The sequence below is a fragment of the Triturus cristatus genome, chromosome 12 (genome assembly GCF_964204655.1).
Source record: "Triturus cristatus chromosome 12, aTriCri1.1, whole genome shotgun sequence".
Classification (NCBI taxonomy): Eukaryota; Metazoa; Chordata; class Amphibia; order Caudata; family Salamandridae; genus Triturus; species Triturus cristatus.
The window spans coordinates 682,216,312-682,239,872 of NC_140595.1; positions in this window are offsets into that span (position 1 = coordinate 682,216,312).

The following is a 23,561-nucleotide window of genomic DNA, read 5'->3' on the forward strand; positions in this document are numbered from 1 at the left end:
ACTCTAGTTGCTCATTACATCACTGTAGTAAAGCTACTGCTCACCAGGTACATCTGCTGCTGGTATTCAAAGTGCATGTTTCAGTCTGCATGTCAGACTTTTTTTATTAAATAGAAGAGGATTTGAGAAGTCACTCAAAATGTGCCCTAATGTTTCTTTCTGCAGCACTAATCATACTTTCTATGGCAAAATGAACCCCCTCCTTTTGTTCCTTTTTAAATTAAATGTTTTAAGAGTTACCACTTTATTCCAATCAAGATGGCTTCAGGTGTGCAATACGTTTGTCATAAATAGGACTGTTAGCGCTCTAGTTGTTCTTTAGAACACTCTGGGAAGCTGCAGTAGAACACAAAGGAATCAACTGACAGTCTCTGCCCTTGTTGGATGTACGTGTTTTACTGAGAATGTCAGATTTCATTCTCACATGACTGGTAAAGATAATGTGAATTTACAGAAAATATGCTCTGAGTTTAGCTTATAGATCACCTTCCAAACCTCTGTGGGAAAAGCATGAGAAAATAGTTTTCTCTCAAACATGATTCATGATATCACAGCAGAAGGCTTTTTCACATGGTAAAATCACCTTAGAACACACCACAATTCTTAAAATGAGTATGGTACCATCAACAAATGATTTATAATGTAACTAAAGTCTTAAAACCTTCTATTAACTGCAATGCTTTTTAATGAGGTGCTATCATGTATATTGGTCCCAAGATGGCTGCCAACACTTCTTGGATGAAGTACTGACAGCAAATCAGATCTCACGATGAGATGTGTGGTTAGGCTCCGCCCAGATATATATGTGATTTTGATTTTCTCAGGAACTACTGAATGGATTTACACCATTTAAGCAAAAGGCACGACTCTGAACCAAGGTCTACCTTTCTGCCAAATTTGGTGTAATTCCTTTCAGCAGTTCGGGCTGTAGCTGCGGCTAAAGGTCCTATGGGAAATTGCATAGGGAAAACACGTTTTGGGACCCCCATTTTTTGTCAGCCCCCGCTACACGAATCATCCTGAGACTTTCAGGATAGGTGCGGACCGGAGCTGGGCAAAAGTTTTGAAAATTTCGCGAAGATTCATCAACGGGTGCCAAAGTTATTCCAAATAGAATGTTGCGGATTTCCTATGGAAAATAGGTCCTAACTATAACTACCTACTGGCTACCGCCAGTAGGTAATGTGTGTGTGTTTGTTTGTGTGTGTGTGTGTATATATGTATATACATAGATATATATATATATATATATATTCACTGAAAAAAAGTTTAAGGTACCTTATAGTTCGATGAAAATATCAACTAAAGCCACCTTAACTCGCACCCCCGCCATGCACAGTCTTGTCATCAATGATGTTATTTCAGATGTTGCAGTTGTGTGATCAATGAATTGATCACACAAAATAAATTTGTGTCATAAATTAAGTCATGAGTGATGTAATATGTGGCGAGTGCGTGCATAGCCTTTGCCCATGCGCTGCATGGGGTTTACCGCAGGGCCTCGCCTGCAGTCAAGCCATATGAGCAACCTCTCGTGGGCAGCCGATCCCACGCCGTGCACAGCCTTCTGCCATTTACGGCATACAAGCCGTGGCCCAAACTTTGCTGGTGCGCAACCCTACCCCTCGCTGTGCACAAGCCACGCCTAGGGTGGGTTGGGTGCAGGGTCTTTTTGTTACACCATTTAACAAAAAGAGTGCACTCTGGACCAAGAGCTAACTTTCTGCCCAATTTGGTGTAATTCCATTCAGCAGTTCGGCTGTAGCTGCGTCAACAGTTTCCTATGGAAATTAACATGGAGAAAACGCATTTGGGACGCCCCTCTTTTTCTTGGCCCCTGCTTAACGATTCACCCCAAAAATTTAAACACAGCAGCTGAAGTAAGTGGGCCATTAAATTCACAGATTTTGCAAAGATTTGTCAAACGGCGCCAAAAAAGGGGAAATGGAGAAAAGGGGGGGGGGGGGGGGGCGGTCAAAAAAGTGTTTTTCCAGTGTTCATTTCCATAGGGAAATTTGAACACGTCTACAGCGCAGACTGCTGGACTGAGTTACACCAAACATCGCAGAAATCTACCTAATGGCCCAGAAAGAGTGCTTTTTGTTATTTGGGCTAAATTCATTCAGTAGTTTTAGAAAAGGGAAAATCAAATTTGTATATATAGGGACTCTGATTCTCTGAAGATCCGACAGTCCCTGTGGTCAAATGTGATTGGCTGCCAACACTTCCACCAGAAACTATTGGCAGCCATCTTGGGACTCGGTTTCAGCCAAGTCCCACAAAAAAGATAAAAAAAAAGAAGGGGGCTGTAGGACGCTGGCTATACTATACCGAAATGAGGTATAGTGTGCACAGAGTTCAGTGAAACCTCAAAGGTAGGCAGAGGTAAAAGTAGAGAGCACCTTACTCTCTATTTGTGGTAGTATGGGCGAGCAGTAAGGCTTTATCAGAGGGTAGTTTTAAGCATTTGTTGTACACACTCAATCAGCAAATGATGTCACACACTCAAAGACTGAACTCAGACCAATTTTGTTTGTGTCAAAAATAGTATTAAGTTATTTTATTTCTAGAACCAAGTGAAGCCTGGCACAGATGAGTGAAATAAATGATTTGCAAAATATTATGCAGTTTTTACAAGTGAATGCAAGTTTAAATGTAGTTGTTTGAAATACAGGTAAATCAAGGTATTGCAATTACTGTAAGATTACTTTATAGTTACTTTTTGTTTACTTTTTAGATTTCTTTTAATACTCAGTGTTATATGCCTAGATATCACACTGGGACATTTCCTAGAAAAAAAGGTAAGTAAAAACAGTTTTGCACAATTGTACTTTTTTTAGGTTTCCATACAAATCATCTCCACACTTAGAAACATTTTCAGAGAAAAACAGTCAATAGGCTCCTATGGAGAGAAATGAAGTTAACGGTTACCAGGTAAGTAATTGGTCTTTGGGGTTGAGCTTCTGGGGTAGGAACAATGGTTCCCCCAGGGTCAAGGATGCACTCTTGTCACACTCTCAGCAGCACTAGGGTGGCCGGGTGCAAAGTGCTGAGGCCCAATGTTATCAAATGAGCAGGCCACTGGGTTGTGGGAGCAAAGCTCCTGTTGTTAAGCTCCGGGAAAAGGGGGATCCTGTTTAGCACAAAAAGTGAACCCGCAGCGGCAACTGGGTGCAGGGTGTTGTTTTGGTGCCGGGTGCTCTGTTGGTTTCAATGGGGATTCTCCAGTTTCAACAAACATTTCAGGCTCGAGGACCAAGATCTTCTGGAGGTGACCACCGGTTGGAGAGGTATATTGGGATGCCTGGGGATGCTGGGACACCGTCGTTTGGGCCATCCAAGGCTGTGGGGCTTCGGGTGCAGGGGTGAATTTAGGCTTCGGGTTTCTCTTACCAGCTCTGGTCGCGGTCGGGGGGGATCCTCCAGAAAGAGGTTGCAGCCTTCGCTGGGAGATTCGAGGCAGATCAGAGATCACCAAATCTCGGGTCAGAATCGCCAGGGAGACCTCCTTGTGTTGTTGGGCCACTCAAACTCGGGGAGACGGGTGCAAAGTGGTGCAAAGTGGTGCATACTCGTGGAATTGGTCGGAGCTGGAGTCTGTGGGTGAAGACAAAGTCTTTTCTTTGGAAGGTAGGGCAGGTCCTCGGGGTTCTTAAGGGTTGCTGGCTGCAGGGCACACCGGAGTTTTTCTTCTGCAGGTTAGAGGTGGGAACAGGCCGGTAGGGCTGGGGCCAAGTCAGTGGGTGTACTCTTCTTTTTAGCTTCCGCACAGCTGTTCGGTCCTTCTTCTTCTTTTCTTCTTGGTCATTGCTTGTCTGAGGAGGCAGCGTTCAGGGGTGCCCCTAAATACTAGATTGATTTAGGGGTGTTACAGGTAAGTACAAGGTTGGGACCAATGGGTCCCTTCCTTGGGGTGGGTACACCCCCTATTATGCCACCCTCCAGTGGGAGGGGGCATATGCCTCACTCTGGTTAACTGGGTCCCCCAGCCGCAAGATGGCAGGTACTGAGATTTATGCTTCACCTCACCTCCCCTACCTGAGGGCTGGGGTTGATAAAGGGTGGCACACCTCCCTTCCTCACTTGGTTTTCCCACCGATTCTCCCACCCAAAGTGGGGGTCAGAACCGGTGGGGAACAGTTGCTGGAAGCAGCAAAAGGCCTGGGGAAGCTCACAAAGGCAACAAGCCATTAAAGCTTCCCCTTAGTGGACCCTGCAAATCCCGGGGGAGGAGGCTTGGCACCTCGTCTGAGGATGTGCATTGTTTCAGGCCCAGAGAGCAGCAGGCTCTCGACCCATGGCTCCAGAAATATGTCTGGTGGTGGCAGCTGGGGAGCAGCCACTCAGCCTGGACATTAGTGTTAGGTCATTTTTCAGGGGACATCTCTAAGATGCCCTATGTGTGCATTTTTCATTAAATCCCACACTGACATCAGTGTGGGTTTAATGTGCTGAGAGGTTTGATACCAAACTTCTCAGTTTTCAGTAAAGCCTTTATGATACTGTGGAGTTCGTAATGACAAACTCCCAGCACCATATACTCTTAATGGCATTACTGCACAATGTCTAAGAATTGCCTTAGCCACTGTAGGGGTACAGGGCTCATGCACTTGTACCCTCACCACTGGTATAGTGCACCCAGCTAGAGGGGTGGCTGATCTATGCAAGGGCAGTGGGTTATAGGCATGGCACACAGGGATGTGTGCCATGTCGACTCTTCACTTTGTTCTGCACCAAAGCCTGCAAAGCCAGTGTGTGTGAGTGTAAAGGTACAGGGCCTCCAAGGGTGGCACAATAAGTGACTGCCCTGTGGCCAGAGAGCTCCATTTGGGTTTGGTCTTCAATACAGTTTTAGGGAAAGAACATAGGCCCTGAATACCTGATTGGCGGGAGCCCAAGGCCCACTCAGTCAAAGTACATCAGCAGTTCAGCAAAAAGTGGGGGCAACCATGCAGAAAGAGGGAACTTTCTCGCAGGGGCAAAGTAGTTATACCCTGCCCCCTAGGCCTCTTAGGGGGGTCCCACATGGTAAGAAAAGCATTTAAAAAAAAAAAAAGAATTTGGTGAAAGTCATGCTGGCTCAACAGCTCCCACCGAAATTGTTTTTAAAGCGCAGGCTCTTGCGCTTCTCTACTGTTTAGCCCCCAGGTGGGCCAAGTCCTGGGGACATGAGGGAAGTAAAAGGAGGTGACCCCCTTCTGGGGCTTAATTTTGTCCCAGGGACCACCACCTCCATGGGGAAACATACAGAAAATAAAATAGGTGGCCACGCGGACACATCTGGCTCCGGGGACAACCACCTCCCTGGGGCAGAATTCAAGAGAGGGTCCACGTGGACCCACAGGGTCCACCACCTCCCCAGGGCTTCCTCTTGTTTTTGAGAGGGGCTGCACGGCCCCCTCCCAGGCCGTTTTTGGCTCTGTGGACGACCAACTCCTTGTGGCAGGCCCATCAAAGTATGTAGCCCCCCTATTGAAGCAAAACATGGCCGTGGGGACCACCACCCCCTAGGACCAGCTCCTGCTATGTCTTGGTGTGCCCACCCCCAGGACATGGCTGTTCGCTGTGGCTTGGCGGGAGCTTTGACAGCGTCCTCCAAGCCACAACAAACACTCTGCTTCCAGCAAGCTTGAGCATTTCTCTGCTGTTATTTGGCAGGGAAACAGATGAATGGATTGCTTTCACACACAGGGAGCTGCACTTTCAGCAAAAGCAATGCCGTCTCCCACAGGAGGCATGGAACTGGCAGGGACTGCAGGAGCCTCCAGTCTCCCCCTGTGGTCCCACTGCACATTGGGTACCCTTGGGGTACCTAGGGAAATATGGCCAGGCCCTGGGAGATGGGATCCATGGGGGCCAAAATCAGCCCGGTGAGGGGGGATGTGCACCCCCTTCCCCATTTGGTAATGACTGGGTCACAGGGATTTGCTCCTCATTTGGGATGTCATCAGTGATGTCATGAGTGATGTCACTGACTATGTCATGAGTGATGTAATATGTGAAGTCATTAGCAGTGTGTTGCGGGCGCGCGAGTTATAGTTAGCTCAACTAACTATAACGGGCGAATTTCTCTGGTTTTGTATGAGTCAAATGTCCAAGTAACTATAAAGTCTCTGAAAGCTATGTTTTTTTCAGTGAATTCCTTAGGTTTTTTTAAATGCTAATTTCTAACTATAACGTCCCTGAAACCTATGGTTTTTTCAGTGAATTTCTAAGGTTTTTTAAATGCAAATTTCTAACTATAACGTCTGTAAAACCTATGGTTTTTTCAGTGAATTTCAAAGGTTTTTTAAATATCGATCTACTATTCTGCTATTTGTCATTAGTACTGTTTTTTTTAACTTTTCAACTATATAAAATAAACTGCAAAACAGCTATGTAATGTAATCTATTTCACAAATTACAGTGAGTTTTTAAATAATACAAAATAATTTAACATTCAGAAAACAATTTTTCTCCCTTTTTTTGCTGTCATCAGCTTCTAATTAACTTCACTATTCACAGTGATGTCAGTGTAGTTTCGTCAAACAGCAGGGGGAAAAAATAATCAACTAGATTGTTAAAAAAAAACAAATCCCTAATTCTCGCAAATATAATACAAAATCAACACAAATAACACATCCAATACTATTTCCAATCTTCAAATCTTACCTTTACTTTGTAGTTTCTGTTCACATTTTCCCAATACGCCAAATAATGTATCAAAAATTTCACTTTGAAATCATCCAGTATGAATTCCTTAAGGTATCTTTACACCTTCCCACTATCCCGAATGATGCATCTAAAATCTTTGTTTCAAAAATATCCAGTATGAGTTGGGTAATTCATAAGGCAATCTCAGTTTAATTTCCAAGTGTGTATCGTTGCAGTGACTCCAACCATTATTACACTTTAAATAAGATGTATAATGTCCACTTGTGGTAGTACTTCCAGCGTGGAAAACAATAGCAACTGTTGCAAAAGTTCTTCCAGAAATAGATACTTGACTAGAAACAACATTTTTAATTTTGGTTTCCACTTTTCTTCCATTTGGTCTACAGCGTTGCAGCATTATAATCAAATATTTTCCATATCTTTATAGGCATAATGTAGATAGCATTGTTGATTTACGAGAACAGATCATCTCGTGATCAGCTTCTTTTACTAATTTGGAAAATGGTACCGATTTGCAGTCAGGTATTGTTAAATATAGAAATTGTTCTCTGTAAACTATAGTGCTTGAAGTTAATGAACACTGTTCACATTTATGTTCCCATTTGTAACTGAGTCCAAATAAACTCTCAATCTGAATTCCTTCATCTTCTAGTACTCCAAGCATAACCATCAGAAATTCTTGTGCATCTTGTTGCATATTAGCACTGAACGTTAAAGATCCAGCACATATATCCAACAGTTGGCGAATACCAGAAGCAGAATAGATCTTACTTCTATCAGTTCTAAATTCTTGAAATAAATTACAAAGTGCCGAACATAATCTTTTTTTCTGACTTTCCATAATTTCACCATAAACATCTTCAAGATAAAATATAACGTTTAGAATAACATTACCATAGCAGTTGACACCAGAAGCATTTTCTAATTGGTATCCAACAACATCATCACTTGTTTGTATTTTCTCCTTCTTTACATCAAATCAAATCAAATCAAAGGAAATTTATATAGCGCAAACATATCACTCAGAAGAGTCTCATGGCGCTGCAGACTGCTCAAGAGGGCAAAAGACCAGGCTATGTAGCAAATAGCCAGGTCTTCAGCTGTTTACGAAAACTGCCATGTTCTTTTATAGTACGTAGATGGAAAGGTAGTTTATTCCAAAGAGCCGGTGCAAGAAAGGAAAATGAACGGCCTCCTTGTCTAGCGGTATTTATTCTCAGCGGAGTTAGTAATGCCGTGTCACTAGAACGCAGCTTTCTAGCCGGCTGATACCATTTCAACTTCTTTCGCCAGTATTTTGGGCCAATTCCGTAAATGGACTTATGTGTGAGACACAATACTTTGAAATGGATCCGTTTTTTTATTGGGAGCCAATGGAGAGTGTTCAGACAGGCCGCCGATGGTGATCTGTATGGACGGTCCAGGACCAGTCTCGCAGCAGTGTTCTGTAGAACCTGGAGTTTGTCCAAGAGGTCTTTATTTATGGATAACAATAGGGCATTACCATAATCTATTCTATTTGTAATCAGTCCTTGCGTCAGGGGTTTACGCGCCTCCACGGGGAGCCATCTAAAAACCTTTCTGAGACTGCGCATGACGCCAAAGCAGGTCCCTATAACATGCTTAACATGGTTGCGCATAGATAGGCAGTCATCCATCTGAAAGCCTAGATTTCGGACTGTATTCTTTGGAACAGGACAGATTCTGAGCTCAGAAGGCCACCAGTCCTGTGACCAATAATTACTGGCTTTTCCAAAAAGCACAATCTCTGATTTGGCCCCATTTAGCTGAAGATGGTTTGATCTCATCCAATTATCAATGCAGATGAGACAGTGCTTAAAATGCTTTTTTGTATCACTTGGGTCGGGACCGAAAGTGACCAGGATCTGCGTGTCATCCGCATAGGATATGACATCAAACCCGTATGATCTAATTACTTCGGCCAGAGGGGTCATATAAAGGTTAAAAAGAGTCGGGCTCAGAATTGAACCCTGAGGGACTCCCATTTTCATTGGCTTCGCACTGGAGACAAAGTTTCCCAACTGAACAGCAGTGGTGCGCTCGGATAGATAACTGGTGAACCACCTCAGAGCATTTCCCCTGACACCAACCTCCCATAATCTTTGCTCAAGAATCTTATGGGAGATGGTGTCGAAAGCCGCAGAAAGGTCGAGTAGGACAAGCACAGCAGATTGATGTTTGTCAAGTGTCAGTCTGATGTTATCGGTGACCTCGACCAATGCTGTTTCTGTACTATGTGCTGCCCGAAAACCGGACTGAGAGGGGTCCAGAAGTTCGTGCCTTTCCAGATGGTCCACCAGCTGCCGATTTATAATGGATTCCAGTGCTTTTCCAAAATATGGGAGTAGTGAAATAGGACGATAGTTCAAAAGTATCTTAGGGTCCGCTGTTGGTTTCTTTAAAATTGGTCTGACACTAGCTACCTTCCGAACAGAAGGGAACACCGCGTCAGCTAAGGATTGGTTAAAAAGTGCGATCAGGCTGTCAAGGACAGTGGGTGCAATTAAAGAAAAATATTTTGCAGGGATAGCGTCAGCCGGGGAGCCGGATTTTATTCTCTGCATAGCAGAGATAACAGTTTTATGATCGCATTCAATAAAATTAACTAAAAGGCCCGATGGATTTGATAAAAAACAGGGTCGTTCCGTTTGATGACTATCGTTGGATATAGGGGGAAAAGTCTTTTGGATATTCATAACTTTTTCTTCAAAGAAATTTGACAACGAATCCGCCCAATCTTGAGACACAGGTATGGTAGGTGGGCTAGTGGAGGTTGTGAAATCTTTTAGAATGTGAAAAAGTTCTCTAGAAGAGTTCTCTGCCCTAGCTATTCGGTTCAACAAATAGGATTTTTTTTCCTGTTTTATTTCATTCATGTATAGGTGGTGCAGTTTTTTATAGCTTTCCTCATTTGCAAGGCTTCTGTTTTTCCGCCATAATCTTTTGGCCCTTCTGCATAGGTTTTTAGTCATTTTTAATTGATCAGTGAACCAAGGGGCTGTTTTGGCCTTTGGATTGGCCTTTTTGAAAGGGGCAATTTTATCAAGAGTGGTTAAAATGTCTTTATTCAGATTTAACGGCCTTAGATTGGTGTCGATTTTTACAGCTTTATGATTTGCGTCAAAGTGTTTTTGGAAAAGATGAGGAGAGATCTTACTCCAAGATCTGCGTAGGACAGTTTCGTTTTTCAAATTATTTTTCCCTATTGAGACCATGGGGATGATAAATTTCAATAAGTAATGATCGGTCCATATCAGTGCTTCTGGAGGGTCCATAACAATGTCGGGTATATTAGTAAACAGGAGGTCAAGTGTATGCCCCGCTTGGTGAGTGGAACCATCAACCAGCTGTGCAAGACCTAGAGAGCTCATGTTTGTAATTAGTTTGTCCGTATCAGGGTTTAATAATACCTCTGCATGGTGATTAAAATCACCAATCAGGAGAAAGTGTTCCGAGGCTAACACATGTGGTGCTATAAACTCTAGTATGTGGTTGGAGAAATTGCCTTTAACACCAGGAGGTCGATAAACCAGAGCTGCTCTCCAGATACCTTTTAAGGGACCACTAATGCTAACGGCGCATATTTCCATCTGAGCATCCATTATATTATCCAGAATTGTGATAGCCAAAGTGTCTTTGTGAGCTATTAGTATACCACCCCCTCTTTTTCTTTTCCTGTCAACTCGAATGATTTTATATTGCGAGGGAAAGGCGACATATATGTCAGGGCCAGCATCCGCGTGAAGCCAGGTTTCAGTGATGAAACATATGTCAGGGTTGTTTGAGTCCAATATATCCCATACCTCGGTTGAGTGTTTGGGGATAGAGCGGGCATTTAGGTAGATCGCCTTAAGGAAAGTGTTTTGTTTGTCACAGCAATGAGGACGTTTTGGGGTCCTGCAACGAGAAGGTGTAGAAGAACACCATATGTCCTGAACCTTAGACGGGTCGATTTCCCATGTGCCAGTAAAGCTACCTGCATAGGGATGTAAGTCTTTAATCTCTTGGCTCGTATATTGGATAAAACCCATAATTCTACCAGCGCGCTATGATAACGGACATGGGCACTAGAACAGGATTAGTAAGTGCTAATACAATATGTACAATACAATATACAATATATCATCCAAACTAGCAAAGTACCTGGCTCCTGGCTGCGGTCAGGCGCGGACGGGCGCAGACGGGCTTGCCTTTGGCGCGCCTTCGGCGCGCCACCGGCGCGCCACTGCGCGCGTCCGCGCCCTAGCCGGAACTAAGTAGGGAGGAGGGGGTGCAAGCTAAAACGCTACCTGCAAGTTCCGGTATCACCCGGAAGTGAGTACCAGCCCCATTGACCCTCCGCTCAATCGGCACCAGCCGTGACGGAACGGGGTCAGGGGCAGCTAGGCAGGGCAGAGCAGTAGTTTGCGTAAGTAAAATACAATTTACAGTACAGTTTTTATAGTTTAAAATAAATGTGCAAGGCTAACATACGTCAAAAAACGTGCAAAGTATGCAAATAGGCAATTTTTCTACATTACAATTCTTTCATGAGCAAGTATACACTTTTAAAAAAGGGCGCTTCTGTTTCACAAACTGATACTATGAATAGATACCGCCAGGATTCGCATAAACACCTAGCAGCGGCCTCAAGGCTTGAGCAGCGCTGCGCGCGTCCGCGCCCTAGCCGGAACTAAGTAGGGAGGAGGGGGTGCAAGCTAAAACGCTACCTGCAAGTTCCGGTATCACCCGGAAGTGAGTACCAGCCCCGATGACCCTCCGCTCAATTGGCACCAGCCGTGACGGAACGGGGTCAGGGGCAGCTAGGCAGGGCAGAGCAGTAGTTTGCGTAAGTAAAATACAATTTACAGTACAGTTTTTATAGTTTAAAATAAATGTGCAAGGCTAACATACGTCAAAAAACGTGCAAAGTATGCAAATGTGCAAACAGGCAATTTTTCTACATTAAAATTCTTTCATGAGCAAGTATACACTTTTAAAAAAGGGCGCTTCTGTTTCACAAACTGATACTATGAATAGATACCGCCAGGATTCGCATAGACACCTAGCAGCGGCCTCAAGGCTTGAGCAGCGCTGCGCGCGTCCGCGCCCTAGCCGGAACTAAGTAGGGAGGAGGGGGTGCAAGCTAAAACGCTACCTGCAAGTTCCGGTATCACCCGGAAGTGAGTACCAGCCCCGATGACCCTCCGCTCAATCGGCACCAGCCGTGACGGAATGGGGTCAGGGGCAGCTAGGCAGGGCAGAGCAGTAGTTTGCGTAAGTAAAATACAATTTACAGTACAGTTTTTATAGTTTAAAATAAATGTGCAAGGCTAACATACGTCAAAAAACGTGCAAAGTATGCAAATGTGCAAACAAGCAATTTTTCTACATTAAAATTCTTTCATGAGCAAGTATACACTTTTAAAAAAGGGCGCTTCTGTTTCACAAACTGATACTATGAATAGATACCGCCAGGATTCGCATAAACACCTATCAGCGGCCTCAAGGCTTGAGCAGCGCTACATCTTTTCTTTTCTCTTGATTTTGTTTCTGCTTTTCAACCATAGTTGATTCTTCAACATGTTTGCATTTTGAACACACTACACGTTTCTCATAAACAGGATATTCACCTAAACTTGGAGCATAAAGCCTTCTCAAACGATTATATTATCTTACACAATTAACATCAGCACTAACCTTGTTCTCATCAAAATCAATTAAATACAAACCAGACAACGTTCTAACTCGAGATAATGCAACATATACCATTCCATCTTTAAACAAAGTTCTTCCTACATTTACCAAAGCATTATCTACACTTAAACCTTGATATTTATGAATAGTTATTGCATATGCTAAACAGAAGGGAAACTGTTTTCTACGAACATGCAAGTCTTTTACTAGCAAAAAACGTACAGCACAACGCACAATCTGTTTTACCTCTGTAATCTGATCAAATTTAACTTTCAAGAATTCAATTCCATTTCTATTGTAATATTTCGCAAAATCAACAACTTTCCCCATTGCTCCATTCACTAAACCTTCTTCTACATTCAGATTACGCCTCAAAATTACCCGACAGTTTAAACATACATCTACAGTTTTTTTCTAAGCCAACAGTTTTTGATACAGACTTTTCCAAAGAATCCAATTTAGTCTGTAGTTTTTCTGAAAGAAGAATTGTTATTCCTTGATGCTCGATTTTATCAATAGCTTCAATGTGAACTATTTCTTGATTTTCCAATTTCATAAGCTCTCTATTAAATGTATAACACTCTTCCACTGTGGGCATTAAGCAAACTATAGACTTTTTTCTTTCATTTTCTTGTACATTACTTCTGCTGGTGTGTTTTCATTTGTAAACAAGTTCTTTAGTAGACAACTTTGAAAAGCTTGTTTACCATGTTTGCTTAGAACACCAATTCTTACATCTTTTAGAATATTTGCATAATCTTCATCTCTTGCTTGTCGCATATTCTGAGTGAGTTCTTTATATTGAATATGTAACCACAGATTCACATTTCCAATAGTTCCCAAAGATTTCTTTGTGTCTTGATGTAGAAGAGTTTTAAACACTGGTTCTCCTTTTACAGGGGTTAGTTGTAGCAGATCTCCGAATACAATTAAATGTTTTCCTCCAAAGAGAACGTCGTCCAATGTAATATTCTCCTCGTGTGCTTGTTGCATTGCAATTTCGACTTCATGCATAGCAATCGCTGCTTCATTTTCCAGTATTGGTTGTCCAAGAGGATCTTGACTACATGGACTACATGGACCACTACTTTGACTATCTTGAGAACTTTCGTTAGCTATTTCAGCTGTAATAGTCCTTTTCCTGTTAAACTTCATCATTCAACATTTTTAAATATGTAGGGAAAATTGAACATGCAATGCTATCTTCACATGCATTAAAAGAATCTTCATAGCAGTCAAAGTCTCCAAGTAATTCACTTTCGCTACGCCATGGTTTAAAGAGTTGGAGAAGTGCTAAATTGTAAAATTCTCGCTTATCTGGAGTTTCACAACTGTGTTTCTTGTGGTTTATAAGATTACCCTTTGCATGTTTTACTAAACAATCATGACATCCAACTGCTGCATATTTTCCTTCTTTTAAATTCTGTTTAACATTTCTTTCGAAGCTGTAATGTTGAAGTACTTCATACAGACATAGCTGTTCCAGATGTCGACTCCTTTTCGGATAGTATGTGTCCAACATATTAGTTTTAAGAATGTCTGTACTGTCTGGTTCATTTGCTGCTAAGTATTGAATTTCTTCTAATGATTTCAACACCCTATTCCATGAGCAGGCAAGACCTAAACTTACCCAAATGATTCCTCGTGACTTTGAATATAAACTTGAAGAGCACAAGCGGTCTGAACATTCATAGGATCCAATTTCTCGATGGGAAAGCATTTTCAAAGTAAAGCTGTACAATTTTTTGCTAAGGCTTTTCTCTTGTGCAATTTCTTCCTCCATTTGTTTCATTTCCGTTTTTTCTGATTTTGATATGTACGATATAACATAACGTGCAACAGCAATTGAGTTATCTGCAACGTACTGGATGTCCGTGTTCGTATTCCACATTTTTAAAATGACTGGATTGTAGTCATTGATATAGTTTGACACTTCTGTTCTTTTTAAGTTGTAGGTATTCTTTGGAGATTTCCGAGATATTGTGTGCCTTACAGAAGAAAAAAAAGAATTTACTCTTCCTTTACAAATGACTGGACGTGGAAAACCAAACCGACATTTGGCGTAAAATTTTCTTCTGCAGTACTTTCCACAACGGTGAGTTTGGAAACATAAAACTTGCTGTCTCAAGCTTCTATCTCCTTCTTCTCTTGGAATCTCACATGTCACATACTGTTCGATGAAAGACAATACTGTTTCATCAGAATCAGTTCCGAATTTAGGTGCATCCTTGATCCATAGTAAAATGTAAATGTAAATGTTGTATACTTGTAAAGCGCACAGCTGCCCCAGCAACGGGGCGTCCCGGCGCAGTATACCGCTGGGGAACCCATCCTGGCTTTCCCTGTGAGATGGTCCCTACTGGGCATCTCCAAGGTGAAGACAAGCATCCCCGGCGCTGATGGGGCCGTAAGTGGAGATTAAGGAAGCTATTGCCCAGAGTTGCTGAGTGGGATCCATGGTTAGAGTAGGCACCGAGGCGAGAATTATCGAGTCCGCTGACCTTGGCCCAAGACCCTGCCGCGTCGGGAATCGAACCCTGGTCCCGGGCCGACCTCTGCTTCCAGGTCTGCCGCCTCTAACCAGTGAGCCACACCACTCCACAGTAGCATATGTATATGAGGTGCACCTCTTGGCTTGGTACTCCTTTCTCCAAAAGAAATCGGTAATTTCTCCAAGAGGTGGATCATTTTTATTGCAGAAAAAAGAAATTATAGCTTGAAACCTATGATTAAAATATCTGCACACATTTACAGGATCCAATGAACACAGTTCACCAGGAGTCTTTATTTCAACATTTTTTATATTGGAGTTCACTTCTCTTAGAAACTCAAGCAAATCTTCCCATGCATACTCTGCACAGCTAAGTGTGACAAACCATGTTGGTGTACCTAGGTTCCGTAACATACAATTGAGTTCTCCATGACGACGATACCAATACTCATTTGTTCCACATTGACATGCCATCAAATTGATCAACTGTGCTTCTAAATTTTCTTCTGTTTCTTGAACTTTCTTCACACATTCTTTTGCAGAAAGAAGTGATCGATGAACTCCAGTTTTAAGTATGTGGTTCACTGCATACGACAGAGAAGACAGATCACTTTCAAACAAAAGGTGAAATATGTATGGAATGCACTGCCGAAATCTAGGATCTTCAGAATATAATCTTGTTGACCGATATTCTGAAGCTGGAATCTGTACAGGTCGGTCATCATATTGTCCACATTCTCCAGTAGGAAACAGCTGTGGAAAACAACAAGCTTCCAAGCTTTTCTCCCATACACTCATTGGAGTTCCTTGTGCTTTTTTCATTTGAAAATAACTCAATGCTGCTTCCTATTCTTTTGAATGCAAAGGAGATATTGTGTAATGTTCATAAATCTCTTCAGTCCTTGCCTTGTCCACTTTCTCTATTTGACCACTTGAAATTTCAGATTCATCTTCTAAACGTATTACCTGTTAATCCACATTTACAGTTTTGTAATAAATATTGTTCTCAATAAGATATAAGGTAGCCTTTTCAACTTTATTAACATCCACAAATTCTTGCCATATTTTCTGACTCTTTGTTGGTACACCATTTACTAGAATGACTACTGCCTCATTTTCCTCTTTCTCTCCAGCAACAGTTTCAAAATTGTTCTTAAAATCCAAAGGTTAGTACACCACTCTTCCTTTCAGACCTCGTTGCAAGTCTGTTGGTGGCAGTTTACCTGTTTTAGGCTCCATCCGAATTATAGTTTGCAAAAGTATGAACAGATTGAATTAGAACCGACTCATATGTATTCAATTCTGCCAGTTCCTCCGGAATAGCTACTAATTCTAAGTTATTATGTACTGCTCTAGCAGGCATTTTGTTCTCTTCTAATTTTTTGTAACAATATTTACATATACGTTGATCACTACCTAACTCAAATCGACCTTCCACCAACAAGTAAGTTGCAAATTCTTTCCACTCACCATTGTTCTCATTTTCACTTTTCAAATACAAATCAACATTCCTAGTTTGACTTTTATAATGAGTACGTCGACAACAAACACAAACATAGTTTGGTATTTCAGAGCACACTACATTAAACTTTCCAATTTCTTCATCAAACTGATCAGTGCTAATCACTTTCCCATCTCTTTCAACATCTGTAATTGTCAAACTTTCACTTTCTATGGGCTGCTCTTCTGAACCAAAATATCGTATTTCAATATCATCACACTTTTTTTGAACATCTGATAAAGAACCATGTAAAAGACCTGTATTCAGTTCACTTAAACATAGTGCAGGACTTTTGACATAGTACAGTTCCCTTACAAACTTCCGCATTTCTGAATGGTGTACTGCTAACTTCCTCAAGTGATGAAAAGCACTTTTACACACTTTTCTTGAAACACAAGCCAGAGAATGCCCATGCTTCTCAGTATATTTTCTTACATTACATGGATCTAGTCCTTGTAAAAACTTATTCTTCCGTTTAATATTTTTCTGTGTATATTCACGTAGCAAATTTCGCATTATATCAATAGATTCCTGTTGAATACTACAAATACTGCTACAACCCCACTTATACACAAGAGCTTCTGTACGTTTCCCTTGCATTTCTTCAGTTATTAACTCTTCTGCACTTTTACCAACCATTTCCTCTTTTGGAAGGGGACAACCATCCTGAACTTTGTAGCAACGACCTCCAGTATCAACTGCAAATGGTAAACTATTTTCCTGGAAGTAACTTTTCTCATTAAAAAAAGGGTCACTAGTAGAAGTATGTTTCCAATATCCACTAAAGATTTTGCAAAAGTTGGTCCTGTTCACAAGTCATTTTCTTCTACTTTTCTCTTTCAACACTTTGATTATTTTATCCAACACTTTGATCCTCTTCAAAATCACAATGAATAACTTCTGTTTTAAAGTGAAAGCAGTATCCACTATACTTTCAATACGCTGCTTCTGTTTGAATTGCAGAACTTTCTTTTAATATTTGTAGCATGCTTTCATTAAATTCTGAATCACTCTAGTTCGAAAAAGTCTCTGAAGAATTTCTTGAAATTGTTTTTGTCTCCGGGTAACAGATACTGTTTCTTTATCATGTTTTCTTTTCCTGGTATTTGAAATTGAACTCTACTTCTCCTTACTTGATAATTTCTACTTTTTGCTTTGTGTGATGTTATTTTCATTAAATGTTCATAATATTTTTTTCAGAAATTATCTAGTGTTTTTACCAGAAAAAACTGTTTGAAAATCTTTCCTTTTGTTCCAATTTTTTTTTTCTCTTTCCTATTTTTTCAGTTCTTCTAGGCATTTTCAAATTTCAATCCAAACGAAATAATTTAAAAAAAAAGAAGAAATAGATTCAATTATTTTTTACATCTGTTCAATATGTTAACATAATAACATATAAATACATAAGTTCTACTGACAGCTTCCAGAGGCAGTGCTGCAACGTGATGGAGCAGGGCAGGGGAGCAGTAGAATGACGGGTAGTGCCATAGAACATACAGCAAGTATTTATTTAATTATTTACATACACCTTTACAATTTATATGTAACTGCACTACCTCGTACTTTTCCCCTCTCTGCCGCACCCCACCACCCCACAGCACTCCCTCTGCAACCCACCGCAGACAACTTTATAGATGTATTTTTAAAAATGGTAATCTATGTACTTAGGATGGTATTATCAACCAAAGGGTACACACAACAAGCATTGGCATAGCCAATAGGTCTCGCTTTTGGGACCTTCTAAGTATTTAGTTATGCAGCACAATATCCTTGGTGCAACCACATAAACTGTTGTGTGGCTAAACACTTATAAGGTCCCAAAGGCGAGACCTATTGGTTATGCCAATGCTTGGTGTGGTTGTGTGTGTGGTTGTGTGAGTGGTTGTGTGTGGTTGTGTGTGTGTGTGTGTGTGGTTGTGTGTGTGTGTGGTTGTGTGTGTGTGGTTGTGTGTGTGCATTTGGTTGTGTGTGTGGTTGTGTGTTTGTGTGTGTGTGGTTCTGTGTGTGTGTGATTGTGTGTGTGTGGTTGTGTGGGTGTGGTTGTGGTTGTGGGTGCAGGAGCAGTTGTGGGTGCGGGTGCAGTTGTGGGTGTGTGTGTGGATGTGTGGTTGTGTGTGGTTGTGTGTGTGTGGTTGTGTGTGGTTGTGGTTGTGTGTGTTGTGTGTGTGGTTGTGTGTGTGCAGTTGTGTGTAGTTGTGTGTGTGTGTGTGGTTGTATGTATGGTTGTGGTTGTGTGTATAGTTGTGGTTGTATGCGGTTGTGTGTGTGGTTGTGTGTGTGGTTGTGGTTGTGTGTGTGGTTGTGTGTGGGGTTGTGGGTGTGGGTGTGGATGTGTGGTTGGATGTGGTTGTGTGTGTGGTTGTGGGTGGTTGTGTGTGGTTGTGTGGTTTTGTGTGGGTGTGGTTGTGTGTGTGGTTGTGTGTGTGTGGTTGTGTGTGTGGTTGTGTGTGTGGTTGTGTGTGTGTGTGGCTGTGTGTGTGTGTGGTTGGGTGTGGTTGTGTATATGGTGTGGTTGTGTGTATGGTGTGGTTGCGTGTGTGGTTGTGTGTGTGGTTATGGTTGTGTGTGTGTGTGGTTGTGTGTGTGGTTATGGTCGTGTGTGTGTGTGGTTGTGGTTGTATGTGGTTGTGGTTGTGTGTGGTTGTGGGTGTGGTTGTGTGGGTGTGGTTGTGTGGGTGTGGTTGTGTGTGTGGTTGTGTGGGTGTGGTTGTGTGTGTGGTTGTGTGTGGTTGTGTATGTGTGGTTGTATGTGTGTGTGGTTGTCTGTGTGGTTGTGGTTGTGTGTGGTTGTTTGGGTGTGGTTGTGTGTGGTTGTGTGTGGTTGTGTGTGTGTGGTTGTGTGTGTGGTTGTGTGTGGTTGTGTGTGTGTGGTTGTGTGTGTCGTTGTGTGTGTTGTGGTTGTGGTTGTGTGTTTGGTTGTGGTTGTGTGTGTGTGGTTGTGTGTGTGTGGTTGTGTGTGTGGTAGTGTGTGTGTGCGGTTGTGTGTGTATGGTTGTTTGTGTGGTTGTGTGCATTTGTGTGTGTGGTTGGGTGTGGTTGTGTGTGATTGTGTGTGTGGTTGTGTGTTTGTGGTTGTGTGTGTGTGGTTGTGTGTGTGGTTGTGTGTGTGTGTCTGGTTGTATGTGTAGTTGTGTGTGTGTGGTTGTGGTTGTGTATGTGTGTGGTTGTGTGGTTGTGCGTGTAGTTGTGTGTGTGGTTGTGGTTGTGTGCGTGACAGTAATACTAAAAGCATCTCAAAATAAAGGAACCCAAACATCGAGTTTGTGGAAAGAGAAAGCACATTGTAAGTCAAACGGGTGCAGCAAAGCATTAACAAAGCAATAAAACAAACAAGATCACTTAGCGAAGACTGAGTGCTGATAATGGATACACACAGACCATCATCTTAAGAGTTTGATTGCAGCCAATGTGCACTCAAACCTGCCCCCTACTTGTGAGTTGCACCCCATATTTCATGAGTTGTAACTGCTGCAGCCACCATAGCGCTTTGAGATCTAAAGCGCTACATAGGTCTAATCGATTAACCAGTCGCCAACATGCTGTGCTTTTAAAGAGAATGTGGCAAAAGTTTCCAGCTTCCTCATCATGTCCTCATGAAGGCGCCAACGAAAGGACTCCCTGAATGGTGCAACGGACATGAAGCAGCCGCTGCGATCAAAAATAAACACTGTGAACATTGTCCAGTTTCACAGTAACATTTCCTTAATGTTCTTTAAGTCACAAAACAGTGATACTAAAAGCATCTCAAAATAAAGGAACACAAACATAGAGTTTGTGGAAAGAGAAAGCACATTGTAAGTCAAACGGGCGCAGCAAAGCATTAACACAACAACATGTTCTTTGATGGTTGATGTTCTTTGAACGAGAACATCAAAGGGGCGCCGTGAAAGTGATCGCGGGTGAAAGTGAAAGTGATTGCGGGCGCTTAATGAGCATGACGAGGTTTGCCAGCCTCTGCTCCTAAGCGCGCGCCCTCTCACATGCACTGTAGCTCTAGGCTGGCCATGGTAGCATTTTTTGAGCCCTCACAAAAAGTCTCGCCAGACCAGCGCATGCGCTGGGTCAGGCGAGACCTAAAAATTACCATTATTAGCCTAACAATTTTATCTACAACTTCGCAAACATAACACTTCACCCAAAGCTTTAAGTGGGGGGGGTCTGTGGGGGTCTGAGCACCGGCAGTTTATTTTTGGGGGCATCGAAACGGGTCTCTATGGGGCTCTATTTTCGGGCCTCGCAAAGGTAGTCCGTTGTTTGTTTGTTTTTTATTGGACTGCAGTGAGATAGTGAGGGCATGCACATTGCTCACTACGGAGAAGTGGAGACATCATGCCAGGTGAGTCACATTTTAGGAGAAGGGAAATCCTTGAAAGAGAGCCGTTTTCCCTCAGGATTTCCCTTCTCTTTTTGCAGCACAGGAACAACATCAACATGGCGTGATTAGCAGAGAGACCACCAGGCGCGCAACGCCCATTGCCCCGGACTCCCTGAGACAGCTTCCCAGGCGCACACACAGAGCCGAACCCGAATACTTCACAGGTCTTCAAAAGACCATTTGCTTGTAAATGAGGCTCTGTTCTTTTTCACCCCTTTTTAGAGCCCCAACATCCCCACTCTGCCTATTGCTGAAAGAATTAGCCTCCCCCAAAATTTTGCTCTGGTTGCGCCTCTGGAGAAGACCACAGGCAGCCAACTCCAGCAAGACCCTACTCTCACCTTTCACAGTATCTTGTTTTATTGCTACGAAAACACACGCTTTGCCTGGCTCACTTAGGTCTCACACCCCCTCTTTAAAATGAAGATAGTAGCTTTGGAATTACCTTTATATTCCTATACTGTACTTCACATGGAAATATAGCAGTGCAGGTTCTCACCACCCCAAATTAGCTGTCTGGTATACTCTCTCAACTGTAACAACTACAGGTATTCAGTATCTGTCGGTCACGGCCAGTTTAAAGCAGTGTTCCTATATAGAAATGGACAAAACGTTATGTTTCTAAATTAACATCTTACACTGAAAAGCTGCTTTACATTTCTATCGCTGGATCAACCTTTGTTTAAAACACCACCAGAGAAGGGTGGTGAACTATGGTTCACAAAGAGCAACTCAAAGCTTTCTTGTTCTTTATCAGAAACATCTGCCTGTCAATGCTTATCGCCAGCCTTTTCGGCCCCTGAAGAGGCTGGGTGGATGAGTATACTACGCGGTATTTAGGATCGGGGGTGGAGGGTGCACGGAAATAAGGACGGACAGTTGAATAAAGTGCGAGTGGATGGATGGCCAGATGGATGAATGGATAGCTAGATGTATGTATGTATGGATGTATGAATGGATGGAAGGATGAATGGATGCATGGACCAGTACTTAGGATAGACTGGTGGGCTGATAGATACTTAGGATTGGTTCTGGGACAGATGTATGTATGGATATATGGGCGTGTGCCTGGATCGATGGCACAGTGCTTACCATAGGCAAGTGGGCTGATAGATGCTTGGGATAAGTGTAGGGACAGATGTATGTATGTATGTAGGTAGGAATGTATGGATGAATTGAAAGATGGTTTGATGGCGCAGTGCTTAGGATGGATGGATGCAGGGCTTTAAGTGGACCGGGTCTGAGCACCGGCAGTTATTTTCAGGAGGCCTCCAAATGGGTCTCTATCGGGCTCTATTTTCGGCCCTTGCAAAGGTAGTCACTTTTCTTTTTTTTTTTATTGGACTGCAGTGATAGCATGCACATCGATGTGTGCATGCTCATTTTGCTCACTACTGAGAAGTGGAGACATCATGCTAGGTGAGCCACGTTGTAGGAGGAAGGGAAATCGTTTAAAGTGTGTGTTTTCCGAAGGTAGGATAATTGGAGGGGATTTTCTTAAGCACGCAATGCTAGATATCTTGATTTGGACCGCACCCCTACTTGGATAGCCTACACCCCTTTAAGAGGTTTGCCCCCCCCCTTTTAGAGCACCCCCAGTTTTTTTCCCACTTAAAGCCCTGACTGCACCATAGTAACAAAGAAATGGTCCAAGCTTCCATTTAAATCCACAATGGCACCAAGTTTCATAATTTGCCATCAATGCTGGCAGCCTTCTACCACAGGGCAAGAGTGTCTATCAGCACGAAGATTTATTATCCACAGAAATGTTTTGTGATTTGTGTAGCTGTCTGCTGGAACACTCATCACCAAAAGGTATTAAAACATGCAAATTTGAGAGTAAAACATATACCATAAAGCAGTTCATAAATGGGCCCAGTGCCACTACACCACCCTCATCCCCATCCTTGCTTAACCTTTCGAAATCAAAGAAAGAGCCCCAGCAAACCTGGTAGAGCCACTATAGCAATACAGGGACTTAATTTCAACAAGTGTCTGCCGGAACACTCAGCAATAAAAGGTATTAAAACATGCAAATTTCCGGATAAAACATATGCCATGCCATAGAGCGCTTTATAAATGGACCCAGTGGCACTACATCACTTTTACTAGCTACACATGTGCACGTTACAAATGTCCGTGTTATAATCAGCAACATACCCACCTCTCCCACCCCCACCCCTACCCTTGCTCATCCTTACGAAATCAAACAACGAGCCCCAGCACTCCTGTTAGCGCCACTATAGCCATACATAGACTTAATTTCAACAGGTGTGTTAAAAGGTGACTCCTCTGAATGATGACAGGAGGAGAAGCAGGATTCTTCTTGGTATTTATTTTGTAAGTAACAGGTAATGCAGCTCATCCACTCAACTGCCTCAAGATCATCTCTCAAATATCCACCAAATTCTAACAATGAGTCAGATCAGCTGTAATATTCTAGAATACATGGATGTCATCAAAAGACAGGATGAACAGGGAAAAAGTAAAGTGCAAATAACATTACAACACATCTTCCTCCCTTAGTTAACAAAAAAAACAGAAAATAAAAGGTAGAAGCATGAAAGGTAGAAGCATAAATAGAAATTACACTCAAGTGATATAATCATTCAAATATGCAGGATTACGTATTTCCCTCTCGGATCTCCTCGGAGACTCAACAGTAATTTTGTCACCGACATCAGAGGATTGATTTTTTGAGTGATTAATTTTACCACACACAGCGACTCTGTTTAGATTCCAAACCTTATGATCAGAGGTCCTGACTGCATTACCAAAAACTTTAATAACTTCATAAGGCTTTGAAAATTTGAAGCCAGAAATACCAAAACCAGGTCGCTTAA